Raw genomic sequence first — 8,719 nt, 5'->3', positions numbered from 1 at the left:
GGCAAACAACAACAACAACAAAGAATACATTTCTTGATTCCAGACTGTGATATAGTGATATAAAGTAAGTCACAATGGTCCCTTAAAGTCTTAGGCTGTGCCCTTTTGTTCCTCTGCATTCAGACTCATACCCTTTCCTTTCCACCAGTAACTTTGGATTGCTCTGGGTCCACTGTAGACCTGTTCAGTCATGGAGAAAATTACTTTGATAAACACATGCACAATAAGGTATTGCTTACATAATGAGCAACCATTCCCAGGATTATTTATAAAAACTAACTATGGAGAGAAAGTGATGTTTAAACAAAATAAGTGAAATTTTTAACACCTTAGTATCCCAATGGGGATACTAAGTATTTTCCTGGCTTCAGAAGAATTAAAAAAATAAAAACATGCTGAAAAAGAGTACTCTGTTTAAGTAGGATGAAAATAGATTTCTAGAACTTTCTGCATTCCGTACACATTAAAACAGAGCCATGGTAAGTTACGTTTTCTATATTTTGGGAAGTAGATCCCCAAGGCTTTCTTCATGGTTACCTTAGTGTGGAAAGCCCGCTGAAGTCTGTTCAGCATCATAGCAACAAGCAAGCCTCCCTGACAGATGACAGTGGCTGCTCCTGAGGAGCATTGTCCGGGAATCGAACTTGGGTCTGAAGCACGGAAGGCAACATGTCTACTACTGAACTTTCACTGCCCTCCAACCCTAAGAACAGGGTAGATAAATTCTTTGTCAGGGTGTGACTAAAGAGCCAAAAATTGAGAATGTTACCAAAAATTCAACAGTAAATCATGGCTTAGAAATATGATTAAATAATACTCTCATCTTTTACAAGTCTTGCCCTGGTAGCTAGGAGTGCAGTCAATGAAGTTAAGCAGCCATGGCAATAGTGTCTGACCCTGACAGGCGTACTAGCTGTCTCGTCTTGAGCAAACCCACTGTGTCTCAGTTTCTTCACCTGAAAATAAATAAATAAATAATATCCAAATGACAGGTTTACTCTAGGTATTAAGTGAGACACTCCATGTAGAAATCTTTTTACAAGTTTTAAAATACTTCCTTTATTAATATGCTCTCCTCTCCCTCATCCATCATCCCCATACATCATAACAAGTTTTTTTTTTTTTTGTTATTCTGAGAAGTACAGCCTATGTGTAATTTAAAAAGTCATTTCTAATAATATTTTGCATAAATCACTTTTGCCTTTAATCAAATGAAATGACCTTATTTTATTTTTGTTATTTGTCACATTGTGCCCACAAATGACTATGATATGAAAGCAATTAATCTGGGTAAGTAGTGTAGAAATCCCATAAAAATGTGCTGTATAGGCAAGCCCAGGTGAGCAGGCCATTCTAAGTCCTGATGTTCTTTCTAATGTTTATGACTTTATTACAAAATCAAATTATCCAAAACAGTGAAAATTTTATTCACTATCCTTGGGCTGTTCTTCCTAGTGCAAGTCTCTACATGTTACTGAATTTATTTTACTCTACATTGTTAGTGACAGAGAAGTATAAACTCTTGAGACTTTGTGTGAATTTACATATCTAAATGAAAAAAAAAAATACAATATGCTATAATGAAGTTCATATAAGCAGGAGAGGTCTACATGTTGAATCTGGTACTGTTTCCAGGAAACGTTGAGAAGCCAGACTTAATAAACTAAACATATTTTTTAAAAAGTTAAAAGGTACCTCAGAATATAATACTAAAATTTCCTAACCAAAACTTTTTGTTGTTAGATGCCACTCAGTTAGCCTTGTCTCATGGCTACATCATGCACAAGGGAATGAAATCATACACAGTCCTGAGTCATCCCCATGATCAGTTTTGGATAAGACCATCATTATCCATAGAGTTTTCATTGGCTAATTTTAGACATTGACAACCAGACCTTTCTTCCTGGTCTTAGTCTGGAAATTCCACTGAAATCTGTTCAGCATCATAGCAACACAGAAGCCTCCACAGACAGATAGGTGGCTGCTGGGCATGAGTTGCATTGGTCTGGAGTCAAACCTTTAATATCACTTTTATTCATTGAAATGTTCATTGCTTATGAAAATGGTTTCTAGAACGGAGTTGCACCAGTTAGTGAAAGAGAAAGGATAGACTTCATCCAAAGATTCAGTGGAATGATGCAGCCTAACAGAGTTCTATAGGGCCCACTGACAGCCTACTATTTGCAGCCATCAGGAATATTATGGTGTTTAAGACAAACTGTGTCCGCTGCCATGGAAATTACTGTCCCAAAGAAGAAAGAAGTTTTAAACAAGTTATTTCAAGGGAGTCAACATTCAACATTTTGTACAGGACTAGAATTCAGAGATAGCACATAAAGGCAAAAAGTAGCACAGTCAAACATTTTTCTTGAAAATCCCTTACCTTGATAAAACTATAGGACTTACACATGAAAAATATACCTTAACACCCTGTTTTTAATTTGGAAGAAATGTTGTAGCAAAAATTCTGTATTAAGCACAAATAATATTTTAGGCTTTCATATACTTATATGGGGAGCTCTGGTGGCCTAGCATTTGACCACTAACCAGAAGGCTTGCAGTTCATACCCACTAGCCACTCCTTAGAAGGAAGATTAGGCAATCTACTTCCATAGGAATACCACCTCGGAAACCCAAGGAGGGGTCGCTTTGAGTTGAATCGAATTGACAGCAGTGAGGTGTTTTTTTTTTTTATGATACTTATATGAATACTTATATGAAAGTATACCTTTCATACACTTCAAAACCAAATCCACTGCCTTGAGTTGATTCAGAATTATAGTGAACCTCTAGAACAGAATACCACTGCTCCATAGGGTTTCCAAGGCTGTATATTTTTATAGAAGCAGACTGCTTCATCTTTCTCCCACGGAGTAGCAGATGGGTTTGAACTATAGACCTTTTGGTTAGCAGCCAAATGCTTTAACCATTACACCACCAGAGCTCCTTTTCATATACTTAGGTTTGTCAATAATTATTTTATCTAGTTCTTCTGGTCTCATAACAAAAGAAACATCTGTTCATGGAAGTAATTAGCCGCATATTACATTTCCTTCTCTCATTCTTGACTCTCCTTTTTCTTCTATTGCTCTAGGCAAATAGAGGCCAATTATTTACTGTGCCTTGAATGGCTGCTTGCAAGCTCTTAAGAATCCAGGAAGTATGCAACAAACTGGAGGTAGAACAGAAGCACTAAAACATGTTAGTAGGTCTGTTAACTAGGATGTCCCATGATTGCTTCCACAAACAAATGCCTCCTTTGCCAAGAGACCAAAGGAGCTGGAAGAAGAACTGGATGGTGCCCAGCTACCATTACTGAACATTTTGATCAAAAATTCTATAGAAGAAACCTGATCATAAGGGAGAAAATACTGAGCATAATTTCAAATTCTAATGAACTCCTCAGAAGGAAGATTGGGCAATCTACTTCCGTAGTTGATACCGCCTTGGAAACCCAAGGAGGGGTCACTTTGAGTTGATTTGACTCGACAGTACTGAGTTTGGTTTGTTTTTGGAATGAACTCAAGACTTTCTGGGGCCATGGAGGCCGGATGAATCACTGAAACTACTGCCCTTAGAAAATCTTTAAACCTTAAACAAAAAAAAATATCCTCTGAAGTGTTCTTAAAACCAAACAACAGTTTAGCTCAAGGAGTAAAAATGTCTGCCTTGAGCATTATGCTCTTTTAAGAGCTATCTGTATGGAATCAAATAGACAACAACAGCAGGTAGAAAGATTAAACAGAAACCTTTGGGGGCAGTGAGTTTATATTAATGAGGAAGGAAAAACTCAAAAAGAGGTTAAAAATGGTTGCACAACTCTAAGAATATAATCAGTGTCACTGAATATTACATACAGAAACTGCTGAATTGATGTATGTTGTACTGTGTACATTCTCAATAATGACAATGAATTTAAAAAAGAAAATAAAGATGAATTATTTCATCCTAGGAGAGTTCGATTGCCACTCATAGAGACCCTTGGGTTTCTGAGGCGGTATCACTACGGAAGTAGATTGGCCAATCTTCCTTCTGAGGACTGGCTGGTGGGTTTGAACCACCAGCCTTTTGGTTAGCAGTCAAATGTCTTAGGCACTACACCACCAGAGCTCCCAGTTTGAGTCAGGGGACCAGCTACTCTGTGGATAATCATGAGGCAATCTGATTCTATAAAAGATTTATCCCTAGAAGCCTATGGGGCAGTTCTATTCTGTCCTATAGCATTACTATGAGTTAGAATCAAATCAGTGGCAGTGGGATGTGTCTAGAATCTCTTTGAAATTTGCTGATAGACACAATAGCGATTTAAAGATAATTTGGAATTTTTGATACTTTTGGTTCCTTTGTCTATTTATTTTAAGATGTTCCTGCTTAGACAAGGCTGCCTGGCCCCTGGATTCATAGTATTTATCTTTACTTTTAAAAGAAACACTGGGCAAGAATTAACATGGTTACTTTAATTTTTTTTTTTTTTTTTTTGGTCTTAAAATATACTCTCTCATTTGAGAGAACACATTCTAGCTGTAAAACAAAACACAATGAACAGCTATGAGATTACAATGAATTGTTACATTTCCAGTTTCTTAAATGTATGATAGTCTAATTAACTTAAAGTGAAAAATTCTGAGATGATTTGAGCTAATGATAAAACATTGTTGTCAATAAACATGAATAAATGTCTTCCAGCCATGATTACCTAATTTTGCAAGGAATTTTGTTATTACAAGACTACTTTTGCAACATGATAATCAAGTTTCTGAAAGAAACCTATTAAGTTTCAATTCAGTAAGAGAATTAAAGGAATATGAGAAAATAAAACTCTATTAAGGATGTGATTATGTCACATTAATTCTTTGTTTTAAAGGGTTTTTTTTTCCTTTTCAAAAAACAGTTTATCTTTGTATTTTAAAGTATTTTTAAACAGTTATATGGAAAGATGATTCATCTCACAACAAATATTTGTACAATAGCTGCCTTTTCTGCCTCCATTACTTCATGTCACTAGGCTAATAGTATATAAATATCTTACCAATAAAGACACATACATAAAAAAGAAAATAGCATAGGGCAGGTACATTAATTTTGTAAAAGGTCTACTGTCTCCTATAGCTTGAATTTACCTGGGTCTATGACCTTATTTTCATTAAATTCTCATTCACTTTCCACTGCCCCCCCCCCAGGGCACATAGGCCAGGTTGTTCTAAATACCTCAAGAAAAGGTTACTCCAGCTCTTTTTTACAGGTTACTAAATAATTTATTAGATACTCTTTTAGGAATACTTTCAAATTTCAGTTTTGCTATTCTTACCTTGAAACAGTTTGAGATCTATATCTCGCTCCTCAAAACAAATCTCACTCGAGGCCCATAGATGAGATCTGTAAGAAATAATTTTTTCAGCACCAGTACTGGCATTGGCCTCTCCTCCGATCTCAACAATGAGTGGAATATTTTCCTTAGCAAATTATTTAAGATTTGATTTTTTCTCTTTGTGTGAATTTGAAATTGTTTAAAGTGTATATACTTTGACTTTTATTTTTTCCCCCTAATAACAGCATATGATTTCCTTTTTTTACTTATCCTATATATGTGTGTGTATATATATGTGTGTGTGTGTGTGTGTGTGCACACTATATGCAGTGGTTGTTAAGTAAAAGAATGTTTGCTTTCTATGTGGGAGATCCAAGTTTGTTTTTCAGTTAATGCAGCCACCACTCATCTGCAAGCAGTGTTGTTAAGATGCTAAACAGGTTAATGCAGAGCTTCCAAAGACAGACAGACTAGGAAGAAAGGTCTGGTGATCTACTTCCAAAATATCAGCCAGTGAAAACTCTATGGATCACAGTAGTCTGACCTGCAGCTGATCTTGGACCCAGCAGTGTTTGTTCCCTTGTGCACAGGCTTGCCATCTCTCTTTCTCTCACACACATGTGTGTGTGTGCACAAGTATGCATGTACATATGCACACTCATGAACCTGAAGTGTTTCTTCTTTCCTGTCCTCCAATTCTGCCTTGGGTCTTTAACCATTTTATGCACTCTCCACTTGCCTGCTATCACTTTTATTTTGAGTGATAACAATCTTATTTTAAATATAATAACTTGCTTATAATACTACTTGTTATAATGACATGATACAGCTATTTCAAATGTGAGGCTGATGAGTTGCATTTCTGTCAACATGAGTGCCCTACTACAAAGAACTTCAGCAAGTAGTTCACAGTTAGAATGTGAAGAGCAAAATGGGTCTAAACAGGAAACCAACATCAAAACAAAGATCCAAAATCTAGAGTTTCAAGTCATATCAATAGTCAAGATTATTATATCAACTGTGATTAAGTCAAGAAAGAGTGGCAGACACCAATGAGTGTCAGTTATTTGCTTTTACTTATAAACAAGACTTCTCTCATCTGTAAAATGGGCCTGGTTTACTTTAACTTATAAGCAATAGTGTGTATGTGGATGAGGCCATATTAAAAGACAGATGATCTGATTAATCAACAACAAAAACTCACTTTGACATAGTTATCATTGCTGCATCTTCTTTTCTAAGCAGATATCTATGTCACTGCACTTTGATAGCACGCAAAACAAAACTCTGTTCTAAATTTCATCAGAAGTTCAACCATCTTGTATTTCATCAGCATTTTTCTGAGACCACACTACTCCTACTACTGCTCAACTTTGGAGCAATTGTCAAACTTTTCTTTTCATGTTACATAGACAATAACGAAGTAATAAAACTTCTCCTAAAACTTTCTGACAGAGTTACTCCTTTCACCTTATTCATCACTCTACTTTTGAACTTGCCAAAATGCACTGAAATTATATATATTCCTGTCATTCATAGCCTCCAGAAAAATGTGAGCATCTGTAGAACCAGGGCAATGTTTTATTCCCTTTGAGGTAGGGATTCAAAGAAGAGTTGAGGATAAATGAATGACTAAATGATTTGTTTTCATTCATACGGTTACTATTCTGGTCCAAACCACAGCAGAAATGGAGTGGCTTTATTCCAACAAACATTTATTCAGGACCATGCACTAGCCTAGAAGGTGAGGATATGACTATGAACCAACCAGGGGTAGGCCCTGCCCTCAGTGCATTCCCACTAGCACTGTAGCCTCATCTTTCTTAGCTCTCCAATTCATTAACTCCTGCTATTAAGCGCATCTGTGTATTATTATGGAGCTCTGCTGGTGTAGTGCTTACAGCATTTGACTACTAAACCAGAGGCTGGCAGTTTAAACCCACCAGCCACTCCTAGGAAGAAAGATTGGGCAATCTGGGGTCGCTATGAGTCAGAACCGACTTGATGGAAGTGAGTTTGGTTTTTAGTTTTATGTATTATTATCCACTTATGACTTTTATCCTCTCACAGCTTTTTCTTGCTCAAGCTATTACTCTTAACCAGAATGCATTTACCTATCATCATTACCAAGTCTTCAATTACTTAGCATTTCAACTCAAAACTCACTATTTAGAGAGAAAAAGCATTCATTAATCATTACCATCTCAACTTCTTTTCTTTATGCCATGCTTATTCAAAATACACACACACACGCACAATTTGTTTATCCCAGGGCTATAGTTAGATCTGGATTTAAATGACTCTGAGCTAGAGATCATCTCCTATATTATTTGCATCTTCAAACGAACAGCTATGATAATCCATAGATGAATTACTAAACAAAAAAAATGCTTATTAAGTAAAACTATGAAACCTTATACACTTAGAAAAATGTTTGATACATCATCTGTACCCGTTTTCAAATGATAATTTTATGTACCAATTTTAATATTCTCAGAACTTTATCTGATGCTGTTGTTGTTGTTATGTGACATCGAGTGGGACCTGACTCATAGCGACACTTCTTGGGTTTCTGCGGTGGTATCACTATGGAATTAGATTGTCCAACCTTCCTTCTAAGAAGTGGCTGGTGGGTTTGAACCATCAGCCTTCTGGTTAGCAGTCAAGTGCCTTAGGCACTATGCTACCAGAGCTCCTCTTTATCTGATAGAAACCTAAATTTCAATAAGGAAACAACTAAAACAAGAAATTACAATTAATAAAAATAAAATAATTCAATGGAAAATTGAGAAAAAATATCACATTGTAGAATCTCCTTAATTTTTGTTTAAATGTTAGCATCTTTGAAAAATCTTGGCTATGTTTCATTTCTTTGTTTTACATTAAGTATTAGTTTATATTTATAACAAGGATAATAGTTATTGACCTTGCATTCCATTTCCATCTACTAACTATTTTCTTATCTTGAAATAACACTTCTGTTTTTATGGCTTTATTGTCATATTCTGTAGCCAATAAAGTAAGGAAAAATAAAATGTCACAAACAATTTTATTGAAAAGGTTTACTAAGGCTTTATTTTATGTTATTTTAAATATTGGCAAATACTTTCAGAAGAATTATTTTTTTCTAGATTTTTCTAGAAACGCATTTTTGCAAATTGTGTAATCTGAAATAATGACATTAAGTTTCTAAATAATAACAATATTTCTGTTCTGATAAAAATTAACTTCTATTTTTGTAAAATCAGGTGGAAACTTGTTGAAATCAGATAAGTGGTGTTTGTAGAAAAGAGTAAACACATCTACATGGGCATTTTTAATGTTTACTTTAAATTATAAAATCATCAAGCAAATAAAATTTCATCAAAGATTTGAAATCTAGAAGTGATAAATATTTTCAATATTATTATA

The sequence above is a fragment of the Orycteropus afer genome, unplaced genomic scaffold, assembly GCF_000298275.1.
Source record: "Orycteropus afer afer isolate SDZICR_OR568_19922 unplaced genomic scaffold, OryAfe1.0 scaffold00372, whole genome shotgun sequence".
Taxonomy (NCBI): domain Eukaryota; kingdom Metazoa; phylum Chordata; class Mammalia; order Tubulidentata; family Orycteropodidae; genus Orycteropus; species Orycteropus afer.
Note: the sequence above shows the minus strand (reverse complement) of the source record.